This window comes from Rhinoderma darwinii, chromosome 4, assembly GCF_050947455.1.
Source record: "Rhinoderma darwinii isolate aRhiDar2 chromosome 4, aRhiDar2.hap1, whole genome shotgun sequence".
NCBI classification, from domain to species: domain Eukaryota; kingdom Metazoa; phylum Chordata; class Amphibia; order Anura; family Rhinodermatidae; genus Rhinoderma; species Rhinoderma darwinii.
This window is the reverse complement of record NC_134690.1, coordinates 52,983,530-52,994,350: the sequence shown is the minus strand read 5'-3', so window position 1 is coordinate 52,994,350 and position 10,821 is coordinate 52,983,530. Positions and strand designations below refer to the sequence as shown.

Here is a 10,821-nt window from a genome sequence, read left to right as displayed (position 1 = left end):
CAAGGCAGCAATGCTAACCAATCTGCACTGTGACATTGTAAATACTTATTATTAACACTATAGCAGGAGATGTCACTTTTGGTCATATTTGTGACATCATCAGATAAAATACAGGAGGCCATTGTTACCTCACTGCATGATGTCATAATGACTGTGACTCTATAAGAACTGGGGTTTAGGAGGGGCGACTGCTCAGTCCAGGATATGAAGATAAGCAGACACAAGATACTTCACCATGGGGATCTCACAGAGAATAGCGGAAGCTTCTGATGTTTGTGAAGTCCGCAGTCGGGATCCGGAACAATAGAAGAGGAGAACTTCATTCACGAGCCGCATGATAGGGGAAGAACAACAGGAAAACCGGGGGGGGCTTTGGCTTATATACACGGTGATAGGAGGTTCAGTCATTTACTTTCAGGTTTTGGGACCAAGAAGAAAAACAGTAATGTGGAGGAAAATCTGCCGCCATGATGCCAGCAATCTTGCAAACATTGAAGGTATGTACATAATATATATGTTCATTTAATCTGAAAATGTGGGATATTTGAGAATTTGGGGGTTTGTTATACATTATAGCCCATATTTACTGAGCAGTTTATGTCAGTTTATTTTGTAAGCTTAACCAAATAAAGTTGCAAACGGTGACATGCAACAAATTTGGTGTAAAATGTATATTTTCTCGTCACTTGACAAATTTAAAAAGTGACAAAAAAGTGGGCGTGGTCTCCAAGGAGACGTAGATTAAGTCCCATTTATTAAAGTAAACTATGTTAAAATGGCACAAATTTTGCCCTTATTATTTTATTGCAGGGTGGAGATCTGGACGAGCGGCTGAAGATGAAGATGAAAACTGTGAGATTGATCAAAATCTTATGTAACGTGACAATTCTATTTATAATTCTATATTTGGTGCCTTCCGATGTCATAATACACTGATTATACAGGTCAAGGTAAATACATGGAATGTATTATGACTTTAGCAAGACCGATGTTTGATGTCCTCCTATAACTCCTCCATGTCACACATGCTAAGATTCCTTACACGTTATCCCATAGCCTCTCATGGTTGTGTCCTCCTAGACCCTGGACCTTGTTTGGTCTGCATAGAGGCTGAACAGTTCTCAGTGGTCCATGACTATTTTTTGGTGGGATAACAGGGAACAATGGTTTCCCATAGTTCAAGCAGAAGACACCTGCTATATGCTATGTTCACCAGTGAGGCAAATCCAAGCTGGGAAGGAGGTAATTGCATGTTACTTGTGGCCATTAGGAGGAGAAAAACTCAAAGACGGAGGACATCAATTGTGAGTCTAAGAAGTTGATTGTGTAAAAAGTGGCTTTCAGATCAAAGGCCTAATCCCTGCCCTCCTGGAGTCGGCCATTTGCTTTACACCACATCAGGGACCTGGTATAATGGAACTGGCCTCCTGTGACCTAGGAGGGCAGTGTTTTCTTTCTCTTTCACCAGCAGAGATGACCATAGCCGAGCTGTGATGTCCGTAGTCCGATCAGTGGAGGAGCGACCTGCATGATACCAGGTCGTCGTGGAGAACATCTGGGATTGGACACCTTCTTATAACTTACTATTCCATATAATGTCATAGCTATAAGTAAGATGTTAGTTAGTTGCATTACAAGCTCTGATCCTGGGTTCTCGGACTGATCGCCTTTTCTCGGGGTCAACAAGGAATTTTCCCCTGTGGCACAAATTGGCTAAACGTGCGCAGGGTTTTTGCCTTCTTCTGGATCAATAGCTTTAGTTAGGAATTTTATTTAAATAAATTGTGTTTAAAAATGAAAGCTCTGTCTCCTCGTCATTTCTCAATATTATATAGCAGTCAGGTATTAGTTTATATTATGGGAGGTTATTATGGTTATTTTGCTGCTGATAATCCAATATGGTTGATTCCATAAAGCATTGGATAATATACACATACAGAAGAGAAATACATCATATGATCCATATAAATGCTACTACTATAAAGGAACACTAAGGATCGATGCACACGATGCGTATTACGTGCGTTTTTGGAGAGCGGATATGCGTGCAGCACCTCTGCAGAGTAATACAGTACCAGCATATTCAATGAGATTCCAAGAAATCTCATGTACACGGTACGGTATTTTTCGGGACTGAAATTGACCTGTGGTGTATTGTTTAGAATCCGCAGCATGTCATTTTATCTTGCGTTTCCGCTTGCAAATTCTATTTGTCTAGTGCAGAGGAAAATCCCACCAAAATTTCTCAGCATGAAAAGGCACCGAAAAACGAATCAAATGGGAGAAAACACACTGAAAAACGCATCACCTTCAGGTGTGTTTTTTTCCAGAGGTTTTGCTGTGTGTTTCCCACAGTAAAATACACAACGTGTGCATGTAGCCTAAAGGTAAAAAATACATATAAATCAAAACAATCCACTTGCTCCTGTTTTGCCTGAGAAATTCTTCTGTGTGGGTCCTAGAGTAGCCATTTTCCCCCATCCCTTACTAAGTCACACCCCTCAGCCGTCGGCCAGCGAAAATGGAAGAGATTGGAAGGAACATGAAGAGGTTGTCGATGTTGCTGAGAAACCCAGCGATCAGATGTAATCTATGAAAGGCTTTATTTCGCTGCAGTGCCACCACAGGGTTAAAGGGTAACTAAACGTTTGAAAAACTTCTGTCTTAGTGACATGTCAGAAGTTTAAATTGGTGGGGGTCCGAGCACTGAGATCTGCACCAATTGCTCAAATGAAGCAGCAGAAGCCCTCGTGTGAGTGCTCAGCTGCTTTGTGTCTGTTCGGATTTCTCCGGAAAGCCGATGTATCGAAGTACGGGCTCATAGACATTTTTCTCGAGTCTGTACTCCGATACATTCATTTCCGGAAAAAGCCGAACAGATACGAAACGGCTGAGCGCTCACATGAGCACTTCTGCTGCTTCGTTTAAGCGATTGGAGGGGGTCTCAGTGCTTGGACCCTTTCACAGCCATACAAAATCTGAGCAGCATTTTGATATTTGTCACTATTGAATTTGCTGGTCATTAAAGGGCCATACCCTAGTAGATAACTGCCACAATGGGAATTATGTTCCTTATAGAAAATCACTCCCACTTTTGCAGATGTCATTAGTGCATTGTTGCATTTGTATATTCTCATAAACCTACCGTTAAATCAGGTGCGACCGAATAAAAATATAAAGCAAGTCCTAAACCTGTAACACCTAATAAAACACTTTTTAATAAAAGGGAACTGACTGTTTAACCCCTTCAGGACCAAGCTCATTTTGGCCTTCAGGACCAGACCCATTTTTTCAAATCTGACATATTTCACTTTATGTGGTAATAACTCCGGAACGCTTTTACCTATCAAAGCGATTCTGAGATTGTTTTCTCGTGACACATTGGACTTTATGATAGTGGAAAAATGTGGTCGATAAATTCAATATTTACCAGTGAAAAACACCAAAATTTGGTGAAAAATTGCAAAAATTAGCATTTTTCTAAATGTAAATGTATCTGCTTGTAAGACAGGCAGTTATACCACACAAAATTGTTGCTAATTAACATCCCCCATATGTCTACTTTAGATTGGCATCGTTTTTTGAACATCCTTTTATTTTTCTAGGACGTTACAAGGCTTAGAACTTTAGCAGCAATTTCTCACATTTTCAAGAAAATTTCAAAAGGCTATTTTTACAGGGGCCAGTTCAGTTGTGAAGCGGCTTTTAAGGCGTTATATATTAGAAACCGCCAAAAAGTCACCCCATTTTAAAATCTTCACCCCTCAAAGTATTCAAAACAGCATTTAGAAAGTTTCTTAACCCTTTAAACGTTTCACAGGAATTAAAGCAACGTAGAGGTGAAATTTTCAAATTTCATTTTTTTTTGCAGAAATTCATTTTTATTCTATTTTTTTTGTAACACAGAAGTTTTTACCAGAGAAACGCAACTCAATATTTATTGCCCAGATTCTGCAGTTTTTATAAATATCCCACATGTGGCCCTAGTGTGGTAATGGACTGAAGCACCGGCCTCAGAAGCAAAAGGAGCACCCATTGGATTTTGGGCCTCCTTTTTATTAGAAAATATTTTAGGCACCATGTCAGGTTTCAAGGGCTCTTTCGGTGCCAAAACAGTGGAAATCCACCAAAAGTGACCCCATTTTGGAAACTACACCCCTTGAGGAAATTATCTAGGGGTATAGTGAGCATTTTGACCCCGCAGGTTTTTTGCAGAAATTATTGGAAGTAGGCCGTGAAAATAAAAATCGTCATTCTTTCAAAGATTATGTAGGTTTAGCTAATTTTTTCTAATTTCCACGAGGACTAAAGGAGAAAAAGCACCACAACATTTGTAAAGCAATTTCTCCCGAGTAAAACAATACCCCACATGTGGTTATAAACGGATGTTTGGACACACGGCGGAGCTTAGAAGGGAAAGAGCGCCATTTGGCTTTTGGAGCTCAAATTTAGCAGGAATGGTTTGCGCAGGCCATGTCGCATTTGCAAAGCCCCTGAGGTACCAAAACAGTGAAAACGCCAAAAAAGTGACTCCATTGAGAAAACTACACCCCTTGAGGAATTCATCTAGGGGTGTAGTGAGCATTTTGCCCCCACAGGTGTTTCATAGATTTTATTAGAATTGGGCAGTGAAAATAAAAAAAATCCTTTTTCTTCAATAAGACGTAGCTTTAGCTCCAAATTTTTCATTTTCTCAACAAATAAAGGAAAAAAAGAACCCCAACGCTTGTAAAGAAACTTCTCTGGAGTACGGCAATACCCCACACGTGGTCGTAAAATGCTGTTTGGGCACACGGCAGGGCTCAGAAGGGAAGGAGCGCCATTTGCTTTTGGTGTACAGATTTTGCTGCATTTGGTTTCTGGTCGCTATGTTGCATTTGCAAAGTCCCTGTGGGACCAAAACAGTGGATCCCCCCCCAGAAGTGACCCCATTTTGGAAACAACACCCTCAAGGTATTCACCTAGGGGTGTAGTGAGCATGTTAACCCCACAGGTGTTTTGCAGAAATTCGTGTGCACACGATGTGGGAGAATGAAAATGGGAATTTTTCCTCAGATACGCCAATATGTGGTGCCCGGCTTGTGCCACCATAACAAGACAGCTCTCAATTATTATGCAGTGTTTCCCTGTTTTAGAATCACCCTACATGTGGCCCTAATCTTTTGCCTGGACATTCGACAGGGCTCAGGAGTGAAAGAGTACCATGTAAAATTGAGGCCTAATTTGGCGACTTATAAAGTATTGGTTCACAATTGCAGAGGCTTTAATGTGAAATAATAAAAGAAACCCCTGAGAAGTGACCCCATTTTGGAAACTGCACCCCTCAAGGCATTTATTAAGAGGTGTAGTGAGCATTTTCACCCCACGTGTCTTTTCCATAAATGATTGCGCTGCGGAAGGTACAAATTAAAATGTTTCCCTAGATATGCCAATTCAGTGTCAAATATGTCATGACCAGCTTGTGCCACTTTTTTTTTTATATACACCGTTCACCGTACGTTATAAACTACATGTTACCTTTATTCTGCGGATCAGTACGATTCCGGCGATACCAAATTTATAGAACTTTTTTATAACTTTTTGCACAATAAAATTACTTTTGGAAAGAGAATGTATTTTTTCTGTCGCCAAGTTGTGAGAGCCATAACTTTTACATTTTTTCATCGATGGAGCTGTGTGACGGCTTGTTTTTTTGCGAGACGAGGTATAGATTTTATCGGTACCATTTTTGGATACATGCGACTTTTTGATCACTTTTTATTTCAATTTTTGGAATACAGTGACCAAAAAAACAGTAATTATGGCAGTGTTTTTGAGGTTTTTTTTTACGGCGTTCACTGCGCTGGATAAATAACATAATATTTTTATAGTTCAGGTCGTTATATGGCTTTATTATTTTTTTCAATAGTAAATGACTTGATAAGGGAAAAAGGGCGATTGTGTTTTGTGTTATTATTTGAAACTTTTATTGTATGTTTTCCAACTTTTAGTTTTACTTTTTTTACACTTTTTTTTACACTTTTCTTTAGTCCCACTAGGGGACTTGAATGTCCAACTGTTTGTTTGATGTTCTAATACATTGCACTACCTATGTAGTGCAATGTATTGGAACTGTCAGTTGTTCACTGACAGCAAGCCGATCAGGCTCCGCCTCTGGGCGGGGCCTAATCAGCTTACGTAATGGCAGACAGGAGTCCATTGTTAGGGCTCCTGTTGCCATGGTAGCAGTTGCCAGCCTTTCCATCGTATGGCAAGGCTGCCGATTTTCTACAAACCTCTAGGATGCAGCGATCACAATGGATCGCTGCATCGAAGGGGTTAATGCCAGGAATCGGAGCTAGCTCCGGTTCCTGGCGATAGATCGGGGTGTCCGCTGTAACATACAGCGGACACCCACTGCTGATGACGCCGGCTCATCTTCTGAGCCGGAAGCTGAGCCGGCGCCATCTTGCCGATGTTACCGGAAGCCTCCTGGGCCCCGCCGACGACGGGGCATAGGAGGATTCCGTTACAGGCTGATCGGGAGGTAAGCATTAGCCCTCCGATCACCTTTGCAGCCACCGGCAACCCAGCGATCACGTTGCTGGGGTGCCGGTGGCTATAAACTCCTCACATGCTGCGATTTCTATTGAACGCAGCATGTGAGGGGTTAATCGGTCGGATCGGAGGCTAGCTCCGGTCCTGGCCGATACCTCAGGGTGCCAGCTGTAACATACAGCTGTCACCCGGTGGTGATGTCGCTGGCTCAGCTCCTGAGCCAGCTTCATCTCCATGACGTACATTTACGTGAAAAGGCGGTAAGCCACCGATTTTAATGACGTTTATATACGTGATCCGGCGGGAAGGGGTTAAGCAACACGACCAATACTTCTTAATTACTTTAAAGAAAAGCCCACATTGGCGCAACAGCGGGAATCATCTCACGATAAATAGGAGTGGCAGGAAAGTGAGAGGTGTACACTCCCCTGGCGGTATTGTGCTGGGGACACGACAACCTGGTAGTCAAAAAGATGTCTATATAGTCCAAGTGCTGGTTCGGGGGACTACTAGCCACTAGTGTCCCAGGCAGAGAATAATCAGTATCGAATGCTGAGATGCACTAGGATATTCTGACTGCAAGACGGTGAAAAATTACCCTTTACGAAGGCGCTGTTTCCTTTGCGATATTAAGGATGATCCTCTGGAGTCTTATAAATGTTAATCTTTTATTAATATCGTAACATGCAACATGCTTCAGAGCCGAACCGGCTCCTTCATCGACCTTTGACCTATACTTATGTCTTAGACGGGAAGCGGGAGTATGGAGCAGGCTCACGGCTCCATCATCTAAGATGTTAGAAAGGGAGAGGCGGCCCCCTCTGACAGCCCATCGGGTGCAGATCGTCATAATGGCAGCCTGGGGGCCAAATGAAGGCCTCCAGGTCTGCCATCTTTGTACTTCTATTAAACTCTGCCAGCGACAGCGTTTAATAGAATCCTATGAAAATCATGTTTTACTGCAATACGTTATTATTGCACTATTTCATGCAAACGATCCAATGGTCACTGGTTCAAGCCCCCTACGGGGACTAATAAAAAAAAGTAAAAAATGCTTAAAGTATTTTTATGTACAAAAAATTATTAAAAGTAAAAAAATAGACATGTAAAAAATAAATTATAAAAACACAGCTGGTATTACCACCATCATCTGTAAAATTCAGAACTATTAGGGCATGCCCAGGCGTGGCGTATCTCTCTCAATTACGGGTGCACACACGTAGTCACCCGTAATTACGGGAGCCCCATTGACTTCCTCAGTCTGGCTGTAGACCTAGAAATACATAGGTCCAGCTAGAATGAAGAAATGTCATGTTAGTAAAACCAATACGCTCCGCAGCACACATAACATCTGCGGACTTCATTGCGGAATTTTGACTCTCCATTGAAGTCAATGGGGAAATTCCGTAATGAGTCCGCAACAAGTCCGCGACACGTCCGCAACAACCATTGTATGCTGCGGTAAACAAATTCCGCACCGCAGCCTATGCTCCACAGCGGAATTGTCCGCAACGTGTAAACGAACACAACTGAAAAGCTGTGGAAGGCAAAGGAGAAACGTGTACGCTGCGGATTTCCGCTGCGGACTGTCCGCAGCTGAATTCTAGAGCAATTCCGCCACGTCTGGTCATGCCCTTACAATTTCACGTTACTTAATCCGCAGGGTGAACGCTGTAAAAAGATAAAAATGCCAGAATAGCTGGTTTTGGTCACCTCATCTCCCACAAAAAAATGGAAGAACAAGTGATCAAAAGATTTATGTACCCTACAATGGTCCCAATAAAAACTGTAGCTCGCTCCGCAAATAACAAGCCCTCACATTGTTTAATTGATGGAAAAATAAAAAAGTTATGGCTCTCATAACATTGCAACACAAAATATTTTTTTCTTAACAATACGTTTTTTCTTTATCCAAGTAGAAAAACATAAAAAACGACATAGGTTTGCTATTGCTGTAATTGTACCACAAAATAAAGTTAACATGTCTTTTTATTGCATAGTGAACACCGTAAAAACTAAACCCAAAAAACAGCGGAGGAATCACTGTTTTTTTTCCATTCCAACCCACAAAGAATTTTTTTCTAGATTTCTACTACATTATATGGTGAAAATTAAGGAAGGAGGGAAAGGAAAAAGCACAAATGAAAATCCGATAAATGGCTGTGGCGGGAAGGTGTTTATTTGCAATAGTAGAAAAAAAATACATATTTGGTATCGCCGTAATCCTACTGGCCCATAGAATAAAGGTAACATATTATTTATGCAGCAGGGTGAATGGCGCAGGTTTAAAATGTTGTAATATGCAACAGAGATTAAAAAATAAATAAAAATACACAAATTAATTATCGCTATACTTATAACAAGCCGCAAAATATAGTTATTTTTGTCGCACAAAGAATATCGTAAAGAATAAACCAAAAAAATAAAATAAAAAAATACAATTTGTTTTGCAAAAAACAAGCCCTTATATGGCTACGTCAACAGAAAAACTAAAAAGTTACGGCCCACGGAACGTAGTGATAAAAAATAAAATAATTACTGCATCCCTCTTAGTGACCGCCAATACGCCTTTTCATGGCGGCTACTAAGGGGTCTTAGACTAGGCCGCTGCCGCTTTTTCACGGCAGCCTAGTCTAAGTCCTGATGACTTCCGGGATCTTGCTCCAATGGTAGCCATCGAAGTTTACTTAGATCGGGGCCGTTTAACCCCTTAAATGCTGCGGTTAATAGCGACCACGGCATTCAAGTCATTTACAGAGGGAGGGAGCTCCCTCTGTCACCCGCAAATGCAATACTGACTATACCAAAGCATTATATCTGCGATCAAAAGATCTAGTGGGACTAAAAAAAATAAGTAATAAATGTTAAATAACAATTATTAATAAAGATTACAGTAAATAAAACAACAAACCATTTTTTCCATTTAAAAGGGGTTTTATTTATTAAAAATGTAAAAAAGAAATAAAAGTACACATATATTGGATCGCCACGACCGTAATGACCCAAACAATAAAGTTAACATGAAATTTAAACTGCAAGGGGAACACCGTAAAAAAAACCCGGAAAAAATGATGGCGGAATTGCTATTTTTTTCCATTGCCCCCCAAAAAGGTGATAAGAAAAGATAAGTCCCATTTACCCAGAAGCGTAGCTAGTTTCTCTAGCACCCGGGGCAAAGATTCAGTTTGCCCCCCCCCCCACCGAACCACTTTCCCGACATATCCTTCTCCCTCGCAATGTTTGTTTCCCCTAACAATCAATGAGGTGTCACATTTTTTTTATGTAACTCGAGCATAAAGCCATTTGTACATTTTACAAGCAATACTGTTCTATATACAACACCAGAACCAAAGCTAATTACATATATACAACACCAGAACAAAGCTCATTACATATATACAGCACCAGAACAAGCTCATTACATATATACAACACCAGAACAAGCTCATTACATATATACAACACCAGAACCAAGCTCATTACATATATACAGCACCAAAACAAAGCTCAGTGCATATATACAGCACCAGAACAAAGCTCATTACATATATACAGCACTAGAACAAAGCTCATTACATATATACAGCACCAGAACAAAGCTCAGTGCATTTATACAGCATCAGAATCAAGATCAGTACATATATAAAGTTTCAGAACCAAGCTCAGTACATAAATACAGCGCCAGAACCAAGCTCAGTACATATATACAGCATCAGAACCAAGCTCAGTAAATATATACAGTGCCAGAACCAAGCTCAGTACATATATACAGTGCCAGAACAAAGCTTAGTACATAAATACAACACCAGCACAAATACAGCTCAATTAATTGCAACCCCTGCAGTATAGGTTTGCACTAAATTGTATACAGCTCCCAGCTTGGCCCAAACAATGTTAACGATATGCTGGGAGTGGTTGTTTCACACAAAAAATCATACCACCCATCATCTTGCAGCAGATCATACAGTGACTACAGTAGATTAGAGGCAGAATAAACATTTACATTAAGTAACTCACCAGTGACGATCTCAGATTCTAGTTGTTCTTTTTCACTTTTATTCCCCATCTGGTCCAGACCTCTATGATGACTTCTCCCGGCCACAGCCCATTTCTGCAGTTTGCAACTCGATGTCTCCAGCTTCTTACTGTTCAAACATTTCTGCACCTATAAACAAAGATAAAGTTATCATGGTGCCAGACACTGCACACCTAAATATAATAGCACCATACACTGCACCTCTAATTATAATAGCACCATACACTGTCCCTGATTATAATAGCACC

At 40.8% G+C, this 10,821-nt stretch overlaps 1 long non-coding RNA gene across 1 annotated transcript; it reads left to right on the top strand.

Annotated features, from left to right (window-relative positions):
- The first annotated feature begins 215 nt into the window (after positions 1 to 215).
- LOC142760694 (uncharacterized) lies at positions 216 to 1,800 on the top strand. Its single transcript, XR_012883361.1, has 2 exons — positions 216 to 497; positions 811 to 1,800. It is a non-coding gene; the product is annotated as an uncharacterized LOC142760694 (long non-coding RNA).
- The last annotated feature ends 9,021 nt before the right edge of the window (positions 1,801 to 10,821 follow it).